The 24,139-nt window shown below is 37.0% G+C and overlaps 1 pseudogene; it reads right to left on the bottom strand.

Moving 5' to 3' along the window:
• The window catches only part of LOC135201014 (zwei Ig domain protein zig-8-like), a 1,050,703-nt pseudogene that overhangs the window by 48,897 nt on the left and 977,667 nt on the right, over window positions 1–24,139 (bottom strand).

The following is a 24,139-nucleotide window of genomic DNA, read 5'->3' as shown; positions in this document are numbered from 1 at the left end:
CTGTATGAACAGAAGACACTCCCAATGCCCTTCAAGGCCAAGTTCAGCCCCAATAGGAATGGGGGTGAGTAAGTGTGAAATATAAAATGTCAAAAATGATGGGCAATGTAACTGAAACAACCATCTTAACAGGAGAGAGAGAGAGAATTTATCAGTTTCCAGAGTTTTCCCGGGCAATGCCGGGTTGGTTAGCTAGTATACACACACACACACACACACACATATATATATATATATATATATATATATATATATATATGTGTGTGTGTGTGTATATATATATATATATGTGTGTGTGTGTGTTCCACCATGTGACTTTACTATTCTTCTGCGTTCCCAGCAAGTATCATATGAATGCGGTTGCTAACCCCATGCCCTACTCATGGCCTGGCTGCCATCTACCCCAGTTGCCTGGCCACTTGGTACTGACACCGTGAATTCATTTTAACCTGAACCCAGACGTTTTCCCTTGGGGATTATACATACATGATATATAAAATGCGAGCGTTAAACAAATTAAATGTGTCAGTACTAAAACGCAGCAGAACAAAAGTTGTTGGTCGACTGGGGTACATTGCCGGCATAACAGACAAGGGCAAGCAATTAGGAACCCCACCCCTATAACCAGCGTAGAACCTGTAAATGATATCCTAGAGAACCATTCTCATATATATATACTATATATATATATATAATATATATATATATATATATATATACACACACATTCATACATAGTTGATATATATCTTTCTAGTTTTACAAGTATCCAGGCCAGCCCTTTGAGAGCTGAAAAGTCAGCTTAGTCTGGTTAAACTACTTTTACAATAATAATAATAATAATAATAATAATAATAATGATAGTAATTAATTATAATAATTTGCAAGTATCCGAACTGCGACAATGGTACGCCAGCCTCGAACAAAAGGATTCAACCTAAGTTTTAGAAAAGAGAAGAGAAACCAAGAAGATAATAAATAAGATCTAATTATACAATAAAAAAGGAGGGATATAAATGCTCTCAAATATTTTCCCGAGGGTCAAAGGAATGCTGGACGAAGAGGAAGACGAAAAAGGAGATTAAAGAAGAAAGTCAGGAAACTGGGTGTAATATTGGTTAACTTCTTTGCGACTTCCCAACTTGTATTGGAATCCTTCTTTCCACAATTATAAGGGGCAGAGAGAGAGAGAGAGAGAGAGAGAGAGAGAGAGAGAGAGAGAGAGAGAGAGAGATTCAGGGGGTGGGAAGAAAAAGTTTCATTAAGATGTTTTCAATGGGTGAAACAGGTGGATGAGAAAGCGTTTCTCTGGATGTTTTTTTCAAGGGGAACAGAGAGAGAGAGAGAGAGAGAGAGAGAGAGAGAGAGAGAGAGAGAGAGAGAGAGAAATATTTGATGACAGTGAGCTTTTCTAACTTTCTCACTCGAATTAACATCTTAAAACAACGACGACTTAATATTTCTTCCATTTTTCATCTTAATTGAAAATTCGTAATCTTGTTTATTGGGTCATAAATCCTTCGGAACAATATCGTTTCAGGACTTGAACGAAATATATCGGAGTTTTTCCTTTTTCTTGCGTCTCTTGCTTGTATTTAATTGAATTCCCGATCTAACTTATGATTCTTTTTCGTGACTGACATACATCTATCAGCTCAGAACAATTAATGATCTTCACTGCGAGAGATGTCTGAGAACTGGAACTTATTTATAATCTTGTTCCGAATATTCTAATTTACATTTGAATAGCTCATACTTAAAAATTAAGGAATCCTTTCTTCCAATTTCATACGAGATATTATTCAGTTTGGAGCCCCAATGCACATCCCTATAGCTTAGTCTGGTTCATTGTCTCCAAGACAAAGATGTTTGCTTATTTATCTGTCAATTCGACCGCCTATAATTTGGGTGTTCAGATTGCTTCATTTAGTTCAGGAATGGACAGGTCCGAAGAGTCGTTTTCTGACATAAAGGAGTAATCGGAGTGCCATTATTTAATTATCAACTTGAAATGATCTGAAAGCAGCAAAAAATAAAAAAATAAATGGCAACAGTAAAATGGTAGCTACACATCAGGTTCTCCAGAAAAATCACTGCAATGCCTATGATTGCCAAAGCAAAGGGGCTAATATTTAGATGAACACTACCTTGTGGATTAAATTCCCAAAAAGAAATCAAGTGCAGTGTTTCAATATTATGAACTTTTCTTTATATTGGCTTTATTTGGCCCTGTGTGGAATACTGCGTCTGCATCTCTGTCTCTCTCTCTGACATCTTTGAACCTGAAGTTAAAGTTAAGTTTATCTTAGTTTTACCAGACCACTGAGCTGATTAACAGCTCCCCTAGGGCTGGCCCGAAGGATTGGATATTTTTACGTGGCTAGGAACCAATTGGTTATGTACCAACGGAACCTATAGCTTATTGTGGGATCCAAACCACATTATATCGAGAAACGAATTTCTATCAACAGAAATAAATTCCTCTGGTTCCGCGTTGGCCGAGCAGAGAATCGAACTTCGGACCACCGGATTGGTAGCCGAGCGCGAAATCCACTCGTCCAACGAGGAACTTGAACCAGAAGCACTTCATCCAGTCAGGGATCCTGCTCTCACCTTATCTCTCAAACATCCTCTCCGCTGAAAAGGGGACTATTTTCTCCAATTTTTCTACAGGTATTATTTCTGTCATTGTTATATTGAATTAATGGCGAGGGTACTTCCTCCTCTTCGGTGGCCTAATAACTTCAGTCATGACACCTTCCTCATTCACCGTGTGGAAATGTGTACTGCTTTGATTGTGTTGTTTGGTGATTTTTTATTTTAATCCACTGTCAAGATTTGCAACTCTCCTTCTGCTTCTGTTTTCTGTATACTTGAGCAAGGTTGTTCGTCAATTACTTCTGGTGTGAGCAAGAGCCAGTTACAGGTATTGGATTGCCTGTCTCAATGTCTCTGCACTATAATGCGCTTTCAGGCATCATGATGATAACATTAGTAAGAGATAAAAGATTTGTTTAAGTTTATCTACTCAATGACATTATCTAAACTGAGCATGGATACGTACACACATCCATACATGAACAAGTTAAGGAAATCTTCGTTTAACCAGACCACTGAGCTGATCAACAGCTCTCCTAGGGCTGGCCCGGCCCGCAGGATGAGATATTTTTACGTGGCTAGGAACCAATTGGTTATGTAGCAACGGGACCTACAGCTTATTGTGGGATCCGAACCACATTATATCGAGAAATGAATTTCTATCACCAGAGATAAATTCCTCTGATTCTACGTTGGCAGAGCGGGGAAGCGAACTCGCGACTACTGAAACGGTAGGCGAGCACGCAACCCATTCACCCAACGAGGAACTTATACATCAACAGCCAGATGTATTATATATATATATATATAAATTTATAATATTATATATATTTATATATATATATATAGATATAATATATATAATATATATATATATATTATAATATATATATATAATATATATATATATATATATATATATATATTATATATAAATTTAACGTACGAGCATATATTCCTAAATGTATGTGTAATATGTTGTTGAAGATACAGTCTACAAAACATTCAAAATTTATGAATCCCCACAAACACACACTGTAAACCGGAAAAACTGAAAGCCACTGACAACTAATTTCCAAAAAACGGATGCATAAATAAAAACATGGCTGTTAATACGAACTGAACACCATTCCATTAAAGTGAAATGAGATCATAAATATTGCCGTAAATTTCATTAAAACATTCATTCCATTGTAATAACAACGTGAAAATTTCGGTTTCAGTGGTCACATCGACGCTGCGATATCAAAGCAGGGGTGTGGCTGCTTATATAGAATAATAATAATGTAATTATATGCTTATTGTTTGTTTGCACAATGCGCGCATTTGCATGGCGGTTCATCTCTATGTGCGCACAAAAGCACAAGAGGAGAATGGAGGATGATGACACGCGATTGGGCAGCTGGAGAGAAGAGGTCTTGGAACAGAAGGCTCTGCGTGTGTACGAGTGAGGCGGTGAGTGCGAGGTAAAGGTGAGTGGAGCAGTGTGTGTATGGGCTGAACTGCATCGAGAATTTAGGCAAAAGGCCAAGCACTGGGACCAACAAGGTCATTCAGCGCTGAAACGGAAATTGACAGTAAAAAGTTTGAAAGGTTAAACAGGAGGAAAACCTCGCAGATGCACTATGAATCAATTGTTAAGAGAAGGTGGAAAGTAAGATGAAATAAAGAGACTATGAAAGGAAGCACAATAAAAGGAACAAACGTGGTTGCAGCTAGGGGCCGAAGGCACGCTGCAAAGAACCTTAAGTAATGCCTACAGTGCGCTGCAAGAGGTGAACTGAAGGCGCTACCCCCGTAAATGAGGGATGGATATATTGTTGATGAGCCTTCTGTGAGGCCATGAGCGTGTATAACTGCATACTCGATTCAATGATTAAAGGATGTAATTGGCAGTAAACATTATCATGTTTATCTCAAGATCCACACTTCACTACAGGTAACGGGTTGTTGCCGAGTATATATATACCCTATATATATATATATATATATATATATATATATATATATATATACACAGACACATTATACATACATACATACATACACACACACACACACACACACACACACATATATAATATATATATATATATATATATTCATAAATACACACAGTGGTGAGATTCAAATATTTTGTTAGCTGGTTTTAAGGAAAAAAGCATGTCAAATGTACTCCACTAAGTTTCAAACGTCGATCTTGGATTCTAGCAATGAAATGAGCACATTATTTCCCAAATAAAATATCTAAATAATGTTTAAGCATCATTACTCTATTGATATTGAGGAATATCTCTATTACTAGATTGCATAGGTAATGAACTTAATAACATAAAGATATATCTATACACCAGCATAGACGACTTTGAATGTTGTGCTTTTTTCAGTCATCATTACTAGTCTTATAAATCATACTTCTTTATAGATTTTAGGATTATGAGTATTTTTCGGAAGGTAAAAGGGAAAATACTTCACTATAGAAAATGCTGTATTGGCAATAAATACTGCTATTCTATAAAAGAAAAAATAATAAACCAATTGTTAAGATACACGATACGCACTAAGTCACTAACGACACGTTATCATATTTCCAAATGGGATGTGGTAGGCTGCTACCCATAAGTCACCAGTAGATGGTGATCGTTCGACAAATTAGCGAATAAGTCGTTAAATATAGAGTATTCATTGAATAAAAAACACCAGATTTTCAATCAAGCAGCTAGCGTAATTTTCTTGAGGAATTGCGTATTTATCCAGCAAAATGTTTAATTCAGTCATTTTCTGGAAAACGTTCATATTTCAGTAAATCATAAACTGAATATGTATATTTTTAGTAACGTTATTGCTCTATTTTTTCTTGATAAATAACATCATATGAAAGAAAACATTATGAGCAAAGCGATACTGCTATATTTCTTGTGCATAAGTATAAAATTAAAAGTGAATATGATAATAATGATAAAAGAAGACAGTTATGAATAAGCATAATAGTATTAGCGTCATATTTTCTTATACATTCTCTGTTATCAAGATTAGTATGACCTGAACCACGATAGAAGCATAAACATGAATATATATAAAGATGTCAGTAAAATCTCATTACAAGACTTACATTATAATACATATTTGAGTGTTGTGTTTCCCTTGAACCCAATCATAATCCTATTTCCTTCTCGGGCAGGGAACCAGTCTGCTGTCATGATTAACAGTGGTGGTAATGCTCAATGAAATTTATGGCACGACTCAAAAGTTGCGAGCTCTACTCTACTTATAAAGTTCCGTGAGACGGTTCCCACGAACCGGTGCAAACCGGCTGAATCCTATTACTGCATAATTATATATATATATATATATATATATATATATATATATATATATATATGTATATATATGTGTGTGTGTGTGTGTGTGTGTGTATGTATAACTGAATCACGGAAGCTTGGAACGTGATAAATCCATAAATAAAGGTATAAGTCACGAAGGAAAGATAAACAACGGAGTTTCTGCACGATCTTTCGACTCAACGTCCTTTACTTAGTTTGTCTGCTAAGTAAAGGACGTTGAGTCAGAAGATCTTGCAGAAACTCCGTTGTTTATCGTTCCTTTGTGGCTTATACCTTTATATATATATATATATATATATATATATATATATATATATATATATATATATTATATCATTGATTCCCTATAAAACAAACTCTGCACAAAAGCAATGAACTTCAATTGATAACACTCCAACCCTGATAACTGGCAATGTGGAAAGAAAGTACGTGATGTATTTATATACAAATGGCGAGTAGTTATATACAAATGGAACACAAAAGTTTTTTTCTATGTTATGTTCCTTTTAATTTCATACGACGCTGTTAGCCTGTGACATGATACATTAATTGATATAATAATATATTATATACGGTAATTGTATTATTATATATATTTATATACATATTATATTATATATAAATATATATATATATATAAATATATATTATATATATATTATATATATATACATATAACATATACAAATATACATATACATAACATACTATATATATATAATATATATATATATATATGAATATACATACATCACATATATATATATATATATATATATATATATATATATATATATATCGAGCTACAAATGTCCTTTAATATCTAATTCGCTCTACTCGGAATTAATATATATTTTCATGTATGTTTAACCTAAGGGGAATTTTTTAGGCGATATAGAATTGCCGGCCGACGGGCACGAACCATCGACATCATCAATTCCAGGTCTGGCAGTGAAGCCTTAGACCACCCTGCCACCGCAAGAGGATCGCCTAAAAAAAATTCTTCTTCGGTTAAACATATATAATATATTAATTCCCGGTAGAGCGAATTAGATATTAAAGGACATTTGTATCTCGATATATGTATATGAATCACGGTAATGTGATATGACATATATATATATATATATATATATATATATATATATATATATATATATCTGTTATAAAACTGGATTCACTTGTAGCTATGCACTTTTCTCGTAAGCATGTTTCATACATTTATAAGCTGCTCTTATTTTCTCTTCCAGTGACTGCCCAGTTTGACCAATAGAGAAACTATCACGTGAGTTACAGGGGATTTGATATATATTAATCTTGTAATAATGTCGGGAGGGTTCTTCATAAGTGCTTTGTTCATTGGATTATTGTTCTTTAAGGCTGCATTCACTTTAAGGTTCCTAAGATGTGGAATATCTCTAAAATTATTTGGGTAAAATAAGCACGTTTTTTAATGCATTTCTCTGTTTTTATCATTCTCAACATCACTGGAAAAACACCACACAATCCAAATTGAAAGGAGATAAAACATGCACATGATAAACGCCCACAAATCCGGTGCACTGGTAATTTTTAATAAAACTGATTTTGTAGAAAAAAAATCAACACTGTTTTGAGGGATGAAAATTCAATAAAAAAATAGAAAATCCTATTAACGGTGCAAACTGGAGTTAAAAAAAAAGCTAAAAACTGTCTAAAACAAAATGAACTCTTGATAAAAAGGTTCTCTGTGACCTCGATAACGGAATCGCGATCAATATTGACTCCGGATTATAACTTCGCTCGCTATTTACAAAAGTGCCTATTGACTCGTTACTAGAATATTATCTCAAAAATGAAACCGGGCAGTCTCTCAAATTTTGGTATTAACTAAATTGCGTATTAGTGACTATAGAGAAATGCTTGATATTGCAAAGGGTAACCCTCTATCACCTGTCCTCTCAAAGGGTAACCCTCTATCACCTGTCCTCTCAAAGGGTAACCCTCTATCACCTGTCCTCTCAAAGGGTAACCCTCTATCACCTGTCCTCTCAAATTTACGTTGTGAGTTAATTGAAAAACATTTGATTTTCCTGAGATTCTTCAAATACCTGAACCACGGTTTCAGTATGCACATGTTATTTTGGATATTGCTATACCTGACGACGTGAATGCAAATAACTCTTAAAATGCTGAATGAATAAACCCCGTCAATCAAATTCTCGCTAGAAAGTGAGAGATGATTGCTTGCCCTTATAACACATTTCTATGAGACGTGAACCTTCGTGGTGTAAATCTAGTATATCTAAAAACAATAATAATTTTTCTTAAGTACATTATTTATCAGGATATCATTTTAATATGAAAAATCTCTGTATTCTTTTCAATGTTCCCGAGAGCATTACGTGTTGTCAGCCCTGAATTCCTGGATGACGAAATTCAGAAAATAATTAGGTAATTGTGTTAGCCAGCCCGTTTTCTGGATTCTTGCTAAAATACAGCTGTCAAGACATATTATGTTTCCCGGGCGTTGAGTCCCTCAAATCAATGTCGGAAATAAACTCCTATGTACAGACTGATTCTTTTTACTTGGGCCAGAAAAATCAGGAATTAAATGTCAGAATAAATCACCACAAATTCAATCCCTTGTAACAGCTAACTACTTCATGCAAATTCCCTACATCTGGTTTCAATCAGGTTTATATATTTAACGTGGATGACATTGTGACAGACCTTGAAGGGTGCAGGCTTGTTTACCGTGTCAAATGTCTTATCGTAACCAGCATAATCATCAGAAGGAGGCTTCCAAATTCCATACGCCCGAAACAAATATTTGATGGATGCAACTTCAGATGATCTAAAACCCACTTATGTATCTTTAATTTTTGTTCTCTCGATTTATCGAGCGTACTGAGAATAAAAAGTACATGTTTTGTTACCTATACGGTTTCCAAATTCAGTCAGGTCACGTTCCTTTGGCGCCTTTCTGTGAGTTTCAGTTCTCAAACACCAGGCTTTGTTTTGTCACAGTATATTCTGCAAAACAGTGTTATTTAGTATACGAACTATCACTTCAGGTTCAATTAAAATCACAAGTGCTGGGATTCCACAGTAACATTTTTATGCGCTTATCAATGAATTCACGGGTTTTGATGTCGAATAAGTAATAAACTAAGGTGATGGAATACACCTGGTTACGGTGGAATCACAGCGCATATTTTAGCTGAAACTGATATGACATTTCGTATAGTAATGAGACTTTTTTGCAAAATATACAATGACAAAACAAAGCCTGATGTTTGAGAATTGGAACATATAGTAAGGTACCAAAGGTGTGAAACCTGACTGAATTTGGTAACCACAGAGGCCTTCACTATATGTGTATATATATATATAAACATATAGTATATATAGTATACATACACACACACACATATATATATATCTATATATATATATATATATATATATATATATATTATATTATTCCTAGGGTTATAATTAATGATATATTGCCAATATGTTCGCTGTGACCTATTGGAATGTGGAGAAGCAACGACCCGAGAAAAGCTGATGAATGGTTTCTGTGGGGTGGCGTGAGATAAAACTGCATAGTTAGACAAGTCAATGTACGACAGTTAATGAGCTCTTTCAAAGTGCCTTTGGGAAACTGGTTGTAGCCGGTAATGTGAGGCGTTGTTGAAATGTGCATGCGTATGTGCGTATGCGCCATTTCTATTCTTAATGTACCCTACACAAGTCTATGGTGGATTTGGCATAGAGGCATCTTCGGAAGAAAGACAGGATGCTGAGGAAGCTCAGCGACAGTTTATCTGTAATTTGTGTGTGAAATATTCCGGCTGCTTGGGTGAGTTTTGAACTGTTTTAGCCAAAGAGTGGCTTGTTGTCTATTTGACATTTTTATAAGGATATCCAATCTTTAATCTCTGTTGTTAAACTTATGTGTGTACTTACGAGTGTTTCTCATGTCTTTGAAACAGACGGTTCTAGCAGAACCATGAGGGGGGACCGAGAGGGAGTCCGATGGATAATAGACATTTGGTGTGACTAATTACTGTTTAGACATTTTGTTGGGGTTTTAATTGAATTAAGTTAGTCTGTGAGACCTAATTGATTTACTGTCTTTTATTGTTAAATAAATGTATTTTTTATAATGCAACTCTCTCATTTTGATTACCTGTTACAGTGGAGAGAAAGGAGTAGAGAGAGAGAGAGAGAGAGAGAGAGAGAGAGAGAGAGAGAGAGAGAGCAGTCGCCTGGCGAGAGAGAGAGAAAGAAAAGTCGCGAGCCGCTGGTTGCTTGGGAGAGAGAGAGAGATTTGTGTGTTTGCCTGACGCTCGGAGTTACACGTTTACCAAATGAATAACGAGGTTTATATCCTCATTACATATATATATATGCATATACATACACACACAAACATTATATATATAGTCACATAAACCTTGACATTTTTACACAGCATTCGCAAATATTAATCCACGAGCATCCCTTAGTTTCCAATTCACCATACCTCGGAATAACTTACACCCAGGGGAAATTACAAATGATTAGTGCTTCGTCACCAGTTGGGCTTAGTCACTAGACATCGTTCTTTCTAAACAAGGCAGCGGTTGGAATGGCATTGATGACATGACGAAGCGCTGATTGGTTATAGTTACCCTTGGGTGTAAGTTATTCCCATGTTATAGTAAACTAAATATTAAACGATATTTGTGACTTTATATATATATATATATATATATATATATATATATATATATATATATATATATATATGTATCGACGACAGTAAGAACAGCACTGCTAATATCACTAGCACCAAGCGTTACATCAAGCATGACGACATTGGCTTCCATTAAAGGCAAGTGACTTACCATTATTGACGTGTACAGACACAGAAGCAATAGGGGCGTTAACGGGAACACAGTGTAATTGCCGGAATCGGTCTCTCTAACGGCCGAAAGCAGCAGCCTTGAAGTGGTCTGGTCACCTGACTTCTCCACCTAAAATACAAGGAGTTTTGTTAAAAAGAGTTGCGTTCAGAAAAATAATTCGGTCAAGTTGGAAAACCGATCTGCAAGGTTATTTAGATACGTTCGTTTTTCTGGAAGAGGCTCTGACTTCACCACCGCGATATTTATGTGAAAGGTATTGTTGGCGAAATTGGTAACCGTAATGAAACAAAGTGATCATATACAATTTATAAATAAAGTGCTACGCATACACACATACTTATAAATGAAAACATATTGTATTGGCACGTACTGACCACAAGGGTTGATTGCAGAAACGCCACTAAAACTTTTAGTTATGTGACTCAAGTGTTCCTTTTTCTTGAATCACTACGAATCGATTTACACTGCTTTATTTTGATTACAGATTTGGTGGCAAATAAAAAAACTTCCATCATTCTGTTTGTAGTGCCAATATTGTTAGCAACATGGAATTGTGCGTATAATAAAAACTGTTGTAATCAGATGCTTGACCATATCATTCTCCCATTAAGGACAAGAAATGTGGCAAAACCATTTTAATCCACAAATTCAACCTGTGACTTGGAAGTTGGTCGAAATATGTAATACTGCTAAACATAATAAGTGATATCCGTATGCTGGCTCCGTAACGCAACGAGTCAATTGTGGATTTCAACGAGAGTTTATGAAAGATGGATCTCGCGGCTAACATGGAATTTAATTTGGAGAGAGGTCCGTTTCTTCAAAAGGGACCTTGAGAGTGTGAACTGTCAACCCTTTGAGGAGGTAGCGGACTCTGCAGTTTTCTTTTTCTTGTTTTTCCTACACAAAATAAGTATATCTTTATACGGACATACAAAATTTTTTAAATTATTTTTTTATTATCTTGCTAAGCAACGTTTAACAGCAAAAAATGCCCAAATGTGATTAAGAAAACAAATACTGTCATAAGAATAAATTGCCATTTAATTGATGGCAAAGAAATACATATACTAACGCAAAGGGTGGGTGAATGGGTGGTTGAGGGAGGGGGGGGAGGTGGGGGGAGAGGCCATTGGGAACGAACACGTTTGAAAGAGGAAAGTGTGCAGAGCCCTCCAAAAACTCATCATACGCCCTTTTCCATTCAAAATATGCACATAAATCAGAGATTTTTTTTACGGGATTATTCAAATACAGGACCCTGAAACAATGTTTGTCACCTGGATACATAACGTGAACTGCTATACATTTCATAAACAGGCACTATCACCTAACAACTGATGCTAACAATATCCCGCTTCCCTGGGGGTTTCAAACCGTCGACAACTGAAGAGGAAGGTCGACGCTGATTTCAATAAGCTACTGAAGGAATAAATGGAGAGGATTCAAACCCCCAGGGGAGCAGATCATTTTGAGGATCTATTGTCAGACGCTACTGGCAACTTATAATGCTTGCGACTTACATCACCTCACACCTGTGGGGGAGGAAGATTAAATGTGTCCACGTACATCTGGCCGGATGGGGCGCGGGGGGGGAGGGGGAGATAGTGAGACCCTGATTTATGAGTGCAGTGGTACTCGCTATGATGCCATGGATATGCAGTTTCATATCTGCTGAGCGTTGACCTACTGCTTCAGTGGTCGACATTTGGAATCCTCAAAGAAGGAGGTCATCGTTAGAGGGCTCGCACGTACACACACACGCGTGCGCGCGCACACACACACACACACACACACACACACACACACACACATATATATATATATATATATATAAATATATATATATATATATATATATATATATATATATATATATATATATATATAATAACGAAGCTCTTCTGCAGTGGTATCATTTATGTAGTTTAAGTCTTTAGAAGGGACATCCTATAATGGTCTCGTCAGGAGTGATATGTAGGCATTGGCCTCTTAACTAATAACATAGACCAGGTAAGAGCTTTGCCTAAGGCAATCACAGCTCTGCAATGGCCTTAATTGAAGCAATACACGGGGAATACTGACCTAATGCAAAACGGTACCATGTAAATGATATCATGGCCTACTAGACGTGATATATTATATCCAATGATAGTATATTAAGAAGTGATATCGTGAAAATAATGCTTATCACGAAGTGAGTTCGTGCAAATAATGGCCTAACGAGAAGTTACCCATGAAAATAATGACTTAGGAAGCGATGCCCTGAAACAATGTATCATAAGAAATAATAATCTATTGAGAAGTGCTTCGTGATAATAAGGCCTTATTGAGAAGTGAGAATAATGTAAATAATGTGCTGTAGCGAAAATAAATGTGGCAAAACCATTTTAATCCACAAATTCAACCACTGACTTGGTAAGTTGGTCGAAATATGTAATACTACTAAACATAATGAGTGACTGTCCGTATGCTGGCTCGGTAACGCAACGAGTCAACTGATATCTATCCAAAATTTATGTTTGTAATTGCGTATTAATAAGTAAATTAATGCAAGTATAGGCCTGCTGAGAATTGATATCATGCAAATTATGCCCATTACGAACTGTTATGCAAATGAGGTCTACTTGAGATGTGATATGTAGATAATGGCCACCTGATAAGTGATATCAGGAAAATAACAGCCTTTTAAGAATTACAGCAGGCAAGTGATATACAAAAATATCCCATAATGATTTGATATATAAGTAACGCCCAAACAAGAACTGATATAAAGTAGATAACGGCCTAATAAGAGGTGATATTGAAAGGTCTGACACTAACAATGCCCCATGCCAATGATAGCCTATTGTGAATTCATATCCAGCACAAGTAAGTGGCCATCGAGGAGTATTATTAAACAAGTGACGTCCTTGGCTGAGATGCATCTGAAAGAAAACAACTGCGTCCCTTTCACGGGAGACCTCGGAGCTAAGCAGGCGTGTAATCACTTCCATTGCAACATGAATGTCTGCTGCAGAATATTTTCGTCCCTCGGTCTGCAGGAAGCTCCTCTGCACGCTTGGATTTTTACGTTTCTTTTCACTTATTCCTCTTTCGCTTCACTGTATACAAACGGTACTACGAATGCCTGACGCACCATCGTAAGGGAAGACTTCATTTGAGAAGTACCCTAACAACAACTACAACAACAACAACAAGATTCACAGTCAATAAACTTGTCAGAATAGTTTCTGCTGACCCAATGGCCATATGCACTGAATGAACAACACAGCAATGAGCCAATGAAAAATAGGAACAAAATAATACAAGAGGAATGTGGACAATAGAATACAAGAAACATAAAAACGCATTTTGCATCCATGCAAATTCAAAACCAAGCTAAATTAATATCCTTAAGACATTACAAGAAACATGTTTAAAATTATTTGTATATGTAAGAGATATGAGGGGGATAATTCGATTGATAAAGCAGATGCTGACGAAAACTTGGATCTGCTTATAAATAAATGGCTTCACAGTTTCTGAAGTTTGATCAATGATCAAGAAACTTAGAAGATGGAAAACAAAAGTTCCTGAAGGAATCACAGCAGAGATGATTTTATCTGAAACTTGAATTAAACTTCGAATCCTAACTAGACTGTTTTGCAGAATATGGAATGAGAAAAGAAGGCATTTGAAACCGTCTACAGGACAGTAATAAGGAAGTTCTTATGTCATTATGGCATGCCCGTTAAACAAGCAGTGGCGGAACTAGCGTTAGTGGCGCCCCTTTCCCGTGCTAAAAAGCACTAAAGTGGTGATAATTAAACGCACATTTTAAACCTTAACATCTCAATTATTTATTCTATTTCAAAAGCTAACACAAATATAACACAGCAGATTTACAACGGAACCCTACGAGCTCTGTTGAAGCGAATTCGCAAGTAACGACATCAAAGTCCAATTATGCCAGACCAGACCCGCTCAAAAGATGCCAGAGTACTGGAAGAGTACCACCCCCCTCACTGGACAGAGGAGCCGCCCTAGACGTACCGGCCCCGCCCTTAATTACGCCACTGTAAACAAGTAAAGCTAAAGGAAATTATTCATTATCGAAGCAGATGCAGAATTAGTGGCGTCTGACAAGTCAAACATATTGAAATACTTACGCTTTGTAGAATATTTACAGCTAAAAGGAATCACTGATGGTATCACAGAAACTAGTTCTAAAAGATTTTCTCTATCTGAGAATCAAACTTTCAGAGGAATATTAGAAATCAGGTTGACAGGATCGACTTTAATGATACCATATGGCAGTGCACATGATAGTGTATAGACAGGGCTACCGAGGGTACCTGAAGAGCTGGAAGACCCAAGCCTACTTAGATGAGAACTATGAGAAATGAGGATGGAGATGAGTGGAGATTTACGGAAGATAAAGCACATGAAAACACGAGTGACGATATTTCACAGAGGCCCTTTGCGTCGTGGTGCGTCGTTACCGGTGTGTGAATAAATGCAACGGCATTAATTGATATATATATATATATATATATATATATATATATATATATATATATATATATATATGCAATGGCCCAAAGGCATTTGAATATTCATTGGTAAATATGACACACACAATGTCAATGCGATTGAAAAGCATGCACATAAAAGTGTTTATTTACGTTCGTTTGTGTGTGTCTTCAGTCTTGTAACACATTCCCGTCGTTATGAATATAGTTGCCGTGAAGAGATTTTGTGGTATTCATTCCCTCGATCACCTTACTGATCCAGAGACAATAAGAACCTGCTACGCAACCATATTTCAGATGTTTAAAATCACATTCGGTATTAATCACTTCCCTTTCGACAAAGCCTTTCCCTCGTTCTCTGTTACCAGAATTATCCAGTTTTCCTCACATTGCAAGAATCCTCGTCAAACGGTGTTATGGTGTTGGGCTTAACAGGGACATATGTGACCTAATTTAACGGGTCGCTAAGATTAGCACAGGAACAAGGCATTGGATTGCAGCAAGAGAGAGAGAGAGAGAGAGAGAGGACATTATTCCAGAGCAAGGTTATTTCTCAAGTACACGAATGAGAAGAAACGGTGTCGTGCTGAGGGATATTAATGCATAGAATGCAGAAGACAGTAAGACTGAACGATTGGTTTGTTGGAAAAGATTGAATCACTGAAAAATTCAATTGGAAAAGGTAAGAGACCCACAGCCCCTGATTGATAAAAACTTATGAAAATGAATACCAACAGAATTTCAGTGAATAAAACATCTACTGGAGGATAACATATTCCACATGAAGGGGGAAAAACATTGGATGACGTGAAAGAGGCATATGAAGGTTTCTTAACCGAGATTAGCATAGTAGCAGATAACGGAAAGTAAAGGAAAATACAAAAAGAAGGCTATAGATATGGCGGTTCTGAGCTAAATAAAATAAAAATGAAGATAACACCCATTTCATCTTAGTCATAAACTAGTACATATGCTACACTTGACTGTAGAGTAAAGAAGTAATAATGCGAACTAAAAATGTTAGTTTTTACTACGTATTAAAACTAAAAGTTGAAATGCATTGTTAAGTTATTTAACTTCCTATAGAATAAGGGGAAGAAGAAGCCAAATCTTCTATTTTGAAAACATCTGGCAGAGAAATAGGAAGAAATTTTGTGAAGTGTATACGTTTGCAAAATGAAGATAAATGAATAAATAAAAAAGTTAGCAGAAAATATGGTGAGAAGAGAGGGTGGTAAATAATCAAATATTTATAAAGCAAGAGAAGAAGACTACAAAAATGCGGAGTGATTTACTGCCGAATGTTTACAAGCAATGACCCAGAATTCACTAAGTTAGAACAACCCATGAAAAACGGAATGATAAAGACAAGTGTCTTCTGCATCTTCTTAAATATTGGCAATGACAACGAAATTTTATCACATTAAGCCTGTTTATTTTTTTTATATATATACATACACACACACACACACACACACACATATATATATATATATATATATATATATATATATATATATATATATATATATATATATATGACAGGTAAAAATGTTCTGTAACAACAGAATTCCATCTAATAAAAGGAGCCCATAAAAACACCAAAATGTAGAGAGAAAAGTACTATATTTCAGAGACTGCTGTCTCTCTCTTCAGGTATATGAATGAGAAAAGTTTACAGAAAAGGTGGTATTTATACCAAGAGATCCGTCCACTAGTAAGCCAATTTAGGTCACCCCCGCTGATAATCTTCCTTTAATCTTCTTAAGCGTTGGTCGTCGACGACATCTGAAATCCACGCGCCTTTTGAGATGTTCATTACCTGCTTCTCTTTTATTAAGGCCGATTCCATCATTTGACTCTTGTAGGTGGGGTAATTTTAATGAATTCCTCTCAAAATTAAACGCATTAGTGCCCAGCATCAAATTTAAAGTTGAATGGGAAACAGACAACAAAATTCCTTTTCTTGATGTTTTAATAATCAGAGACACGACAGAATACAAATTTACCATATACAGAAAACCAACGTTCTCACTTTCATATATTCACTACTTTAGCTATCAAGATAGGTGTAGCTAGCAACCTATTCTTAAGAGCCTTATGAATTTGTTCCCCAGATTTTCTGGAAAAAGAATTTGAACTAATTCGCAAGCAACTTTCGTCTTTAAAGTATCCTGACCATATAATTGAGAAAGCAATTCAAAAAGCAAACGTAATTTTCTACCGACCCCCTAAAGACAAGACCAGAGACACACCCAACAATAAAATAAAAATTCCTCACCTGGAGACGATTAAGAGAGTAACCCACACCCTTGGGACATCCAACCGTTTTGCATTTACCTACCCAAACACCTTAGCCAAATCCCTTATTAACGTCCAACAAAAGACATCTCCCAAGGACTCTGGGGTCTATGAGATCCCATGACAGGACTGTGACCAATCTTACATCGGATTTACAGGTAAATCACTTCCCCAGAGATTAATACAACACAAACGGTCAGTTAGGTATGGACAACAGAACTCGGCTATTTTCAACCATATAAATGAACATAACCATAGAATAAACTGGAATTTGTCACGTGTAATTTATAGCAGCAACTGCCGGTACAAGAGTCAAATGATGGAATAAAGGAGAAGCAGGTAATGAACATCTCAAAAGGCGCGAGGATTTCAGATGTCGTCGACGAAGTTTTCATTCAACCAACGCTTAAGAAGATTAAAGGAAGATTATCAGTGGGGGTGACCTAAATTGGCTTACTAGTGGACGGATCTCTTGGTATAAATACCACCTTTTCTGTAAACTTTTCTCATTCATATACCTGAAGAGAGAGACAGCAGTCTCTGAAATATAGTACTTTTCTCTCTATATTTTGGTGTTTTAATGGGCTCCTTTTATTATATATTATATATATATATATATATATATATATATATATATCTATATATTATATATATAATATATAATATATTACTTATATATATATATATGTGTGTGTGTGCCTAACTTACACAACATTTTTCACAAACACGGCTACTTAAGGGTATAAGGGTTATCTCTCTCTCTCTCTCTCTCTCTCGTCTCCTCTCTCCTCATATATGTATTAATTTTGCATGATTATTTCCTTTGCGTTCATAAAGATGACAACATATGTGTGTGTGTATGCGTCTTGTTGACTATTTCTGTGCATTTTCACAAGCGCCCAATCATCTCACAAGAAGAAAATCTATTCATTCACAGATAATTGTCTCTCTGCAGTCCATTTATGACCATAATTACCAATTATCTTTATCTCTCTCTCTCTCTCTCTCTCTCTCCCTCTCCATTGCTGTAGTACTTTTTGCTCCCTCAAGTCTTCTTATAAGTTAAGTGGGAAATCGTGTAGAATTCCTTGCTCATCTTGGCCAATAGTCTGCCTTCCTCCGTCCCATCCCCCTCCCCCCCAGGCTCTAACACCATACCCCCTCCGTTCGACTCCTCTCGTCCAGCCTCAAAGTCATGAAAGAATTTCATTATTTGGCAACCCATTCTGTGTCGTCGGCCTCCCACCCCATTATTTTCACTTTTTCCAGCACTGATGCCAATGCATTCTAGATTTTTACTGTGTGCATTGATCAGTCAGCTGATGGTGAGTAGATGTAAGTGCCTTTGACGACTATTTTTTTTTCTTTAATTCTTTCTCTTTCCCTTATTCTCATATATATATATATATATATATATATATATATATATATATATATATATATATAATACGCGTGCATTTATGAATTGTGAAATATGTTAAAGCAAAAGGTTTTACATTTCTTCGACGTTTTTTTTATCCTTGCTCTTATGCTATTGACGCGCACGTCAGGCTACCTACCAGTTCCTCAGACTTGATCCTCAGACACTGTGTTGGGAATGGTGAACATGAGAGTCAATCAATCTCATCGGTTCCCCGAGCCATTCATTAACTGATTGTAATTGTCTTCCTTTCTCCTTACTCCACAGAACAAGTAACCTTTGTTGTTCTCTTTAAGGTAAGGTGTTATCGTCGTTTACATAAAAAGGCAGTCCATTTACACTTACCTCTCTTTTAACAATCACGATTCAAGAAATGCCAGGATCATTTATGGTGAAGCAGTCTCTTAAGTGATGGGGCCCTTGGCAGGGAACAGGTCTTTTGAAGCGTCAAGGCCTTTTGCTGTAAACAATTCTCTTGAAGAGCCACGCCCTTCTGCAGTAACCCACGCTCTTCAAGTGTCACGTCCTTTTGCACTGACCCAGCAGCTTGTAGTACCAGGGTACCAGGCCCTTCTGCAGTGAACCAGCCTCTTGGAGTTTTAAGACATACTACCATGAACAGTCTTTTGAACGCTCCTTTTGCAGTTACCTTGTCTCTTAAAGTCGTCTGAGCCTGTTGAAGTGACTCAGCCCTCTTGACGAGCCAGAGAATCTTGCAGTAGCCTAGGCTCTTGAAGTACTAGGTCTTTCTGCAGAGACCCAGTCTTTTTAAGTACCAGGGCCTTTCCCTGTGACCCAGAGTCTTGATTTCCCAGGTACTTTTTTTTAATGAACCTGTCTCTTAAAGTACTTGGGTCAGTTGCAGTGACATAGTCTTTGGTAGTGACAGATCCTCCTGCAGTGAACCAATCTCTTCAAGTGCCAGGGCCATTTGCAGTGACCTACTCTCTTTAAGCGTTAGGTTCTTCTTCAAGAGCCCAATCTCTTGAAGTACCAGGGCCTTTTTCAGAGAGCCAGTCTCTTTTAATGTTAGGACCTCTGTGGTAATCTGGACTCTTGAAAAACCTCGGTCTTCTACGCTGATACAGTTCCTAAAAGACTGCTGAAGAGCTAATGCTTTCTGCAATAACTCAGTCTCTTTAGGTGCTAGGGCCTTGTGTAGTGACACAACTCTTGAAGAGCCAGCGCCCTTCTAAGTGACCCAGTCTCTTAAAGTTCCAGGCTCTTTTAAAGCGACATAATCTGCTGAAGAATCAGCGCTTTCTGCGGTAACCCAGTCCCATGAAGTGACAGGGTCTTCTGCAGTGTTTCAACCCCCTTGACGTGCCAGGAACTTCTGAAATGACCCAATCTCTTAAAGAGTCTGGGTTTTTACAGTGACCTAGTCTTTTGAAGTGCCAGGGCCATCCACAGTAACTCACTGTCTGGAAGTGTCATGGACCTCTGGAGTGATGCAGTCTTTATTCCTATGTTAAATGGATGATAATGAAAAACACTTACCTGCTTGAGCTGCTCATCTACACAGAAAAAATAATGTACAACGCTTACTTACTTTCACCTGCTTACTTGAAAAAAGGCTGTAAGTGACAAGAGGAATGAGTAATATCATGATCTTTGGTAAGGATACATTTCTTCATATCCGAATTTTGGCAACGGGAAAGTATCTTACTGCCAGTTTATGCAAGTGCTTTAATTCAAGAACCTTCTTCTACTTTTTACGGAATTCTTTCTGCACCCCAAAATGAACCCTTGATATCAGATTGAAGTGTTGAAATGAGCCATGGGAATTTATGTACAACAAATTCATCTATATCATTCATCTGTTTACGTCAAAGTTCCGATAAACTCTTTAAATATTCACTCTACCTTCATTGAAGGACGGCCTCTTGGCTTCAATGATGAAATGTGTTATTTTCTGGACCGTCAGGAATAATGAAGTTTGCTTGAGAGTCATTGGTTCCCTTTCCAGGCGCCGGGTTCATCCACTGTCATTAATTCGCGTCTTGCAGACACTGATTAATAGCAAACCTTGGTTGCAAAGGACTGCAGAGGTCGTTAAAGGTTTTCATTTCAGATTCCATTAGAGATAACGCAATTTACGTTGATTACAGTGTTAAAAATATTGGCAGGTATTTAATATCGCATTTATTAAATAATGGCATACCTGGAAATCTGGCCGCATAAAAACATACATATACTCGTATGTGAGTGTATGTAGGTATGCATGTATATATATATGTGTGTATATGTGTATGTATATATTATATATATATATATATATATATATATATATATATATATATATATATATACTGTACAAAAATCTATGTATGTACGTACGTATGTATATGATGTGTATATATATATTTTATATATATATATATATATTATATTATATATATATATATATATATACCTATATATACACATATATAATGTATGTATGTGCGTAGGATTGCAATTATTATAACAGCCACAATGGCCTCGAAACATCTCGAGTTCATCACAAATGCTTTGAGTTCGCTTAATGATCTCAATTAGAATTTGATGGGAGTATTTCTGTGTGTACTCGCAAAGCTCCCCATCCATGGGTTTGACTCCAGATGCTGAATACAAGTTTCTCGGTCTCTTCCACTTGGATCGGGGTTTGTAGCGATAAACGTATCCGAAAAAGCGTGAGAAGGTCGAAAAGTTAAGGATATTTTGGATATCAAAAACACAAAAAAATTGGTAAAAGAGACCAATAGATTCTATACATGTATCCCCATTACCATCTTTGTCCCTGTGGCTTGGTACGGAAAGGGTATTTGTGAAATTCCACCAAGCATCTGTGCTTTATCTTCCACAAACCTCCACTCATTCTCTTCTCGTAACTCTCTCCCAAGTAGGTGTGGGTCATCTCTGCTGCCTCCTCTTTCCCCTTGCCTTCTACTTCATCATCCCATCTCTGGCCTGATGGATGCCACGGAAAAGAAAACTCTGGGGGATGGCTACGAAGTCTTCTTATGGATGAGCAATCAAGAGAACGTAACTTAGTACAACAGAGCAAGGAATACACACGGAAATAAATAATAAACATAACCTGAATGGCAGAAGGTCTCACTGTCTTTACCCCTTGCAGGCGTTAACAGGTATCATAACTTGAAACTCTGAGCATCTCAAAGAAAAACTGAGAGATGAGATTTAACCTAGACTCTGAGGAGAACAAGTACCTGCAGAATCCTTCTGTACTTGTAAAGAATTCAAAGAACCAGCGCGAGGGAAGAGATTTTAAGTGCACAAGGGTCACTGGGATGTACGGAGAGGAAATAAATTAAAAAGGATTGACTGAAAACATTATTTTGTAGTTTCTGTACATAAGCAAGGTGTCCACGTGTTCATGTTCAAATGTTGGGTAGCGCGCCTGTCAAGAAAAGAACAGAATGAGAGAGGAAAACGTCACAGTATTAAGTGAGAATGGAGAATCTGACAAAGGGGGAGGAAAGAAATGGAGTGACATATGCCTTCCAACGCAATGTGCCACTCTGAGTTTAATGTTATTATACAATGTCAATGAAATCAAAATTATTACGGGAAAGGGAGAAAGACTGACAAACCAGCTGACCTATACCCAAGTTCATGTCTTCTGATCAGGATGTATGAGAATCGTAGGACTGACAGAAGTATTCCTTAGACAACCATTAATCTAGAAGCTTTGTACGTAATTGCAGATACCAATTTCACCTTTTTTCTGCTTCACACAAACAGAAACTTTCCATTCACAGTGTCTTCTTTTATACCCATGCCAGTCTTCACCTTTTCCTTAGTTATCTTCCTTTTGTGGCACAGTAACTTCTCTCTCCATTGATAATAGCTTCTGAATATCCATCTTGACTCCTGATTCGTCCTAATGGACCTACTACCACTACGACGCAGCCTTCCCTTTGAAAATCCAATTTTTGATCTACTTCCCATTGCGTCTCCCTGCTTCCCTATTACCTGGCAATTTGATGTATCGTCTGCGGCCGACAGTATCGTTCGGTCTCTGAGTAACACCGCGTCTTTTCTCCTCGGCCCATTCTTTCGTGGAAGCTAACGCATCCAGACAGTCGCGACATATGGGTGCGATGACGTAATGCGTCTCCGGCCTCTGGAGAACTTCTGAAGGGAACTATGGATGTCGGCGGCATTATATAGGATTCTTTTGGGAACTGGCTGGAAACGGCAGGAAATCAACTGGGCTGACAGTGAAATGTCTAGAAATTTGGGAATTGGTTGATGTTAAGGAACCGGCTGAAATGCTGTGGGACTGACTGGCAATGGTGTGGAATTTCGTAGATATGTTAAGGAAATGACTGGAAAGGTATGAAATTGGCTGGGGATTCGTAAAGGCACCCATACACTGAACGACTGTCTGAACGATTGTCGTTATCGACCCACACACACACTATTCAGACAGTATGAACGATCTCCGCACCGATTTCAGTCTGAACAAAGATTTTGCCTCGAGAAGACATGGCATCATCTCTAGAAGAGACGCGCGCCAAAGCGTAATATCGGCAGACAAAGCCATACATTGAACGACCTGAGTATGGCAGACTTTAGTCGCAAGCCAGCACCCTGGTCGTGACAGATTCCCACCGAGATCGTTCAGATTCGAAGCTCCGCCCACTTTTGCATTCAGACAAGCCCATGCCCAAGTGTTTTTGCGAACGATACAGGCAGTCGTTCAGACAATCGTTCAAACAATCGTTCAGTGTATGGGGGTCTCAGAAGAAGTCGAGGATTGACGAAAAAAGTGATATTGCTAAAACTGCACAGAATGAAATCATAATTAGAGCACCGAGCTGCCAGAAAGAAGAAGACAGATGAAATTGAAAACAATGGAAAATCAGTAACAGCAAAAAAAAAAAAAAAATAAAAACCTACGAAGATTCGTGGACTAAGATAGCACGAAATAAAAGAAACTGAAGTAATTTGGAAATACTTTACGGGCAATGATAAAATTTGAAAATAAATGAATATCGTGTCACGTCAGAACTGATAGGAGATGAATAATGTGTCTAATATATAATTGATGAGAAA

Source organism: Macrobrachium nipponense, chromosome 27 (genome assembly GCF_015104395.2).
Source record: "Macrobrachium nipponense isolate FS-2020 chromosome 27, ASM1510439v2, whole genome shotgun sequence".
In the NCBI taxonomy this organism is placed as follows: domain Eukaryota; kingdom Metazoa; phylum Arthropoda; class Malacostraca; order Decapoda; family Palaemonidae; genus Macrobrachium; species Macrobrachium nipponense.
The sequence above is the reverse complement of the archived record's forward strand: the minus strand, read 5'-3'. Positions and strand labels throughout refer to the sequence as shown.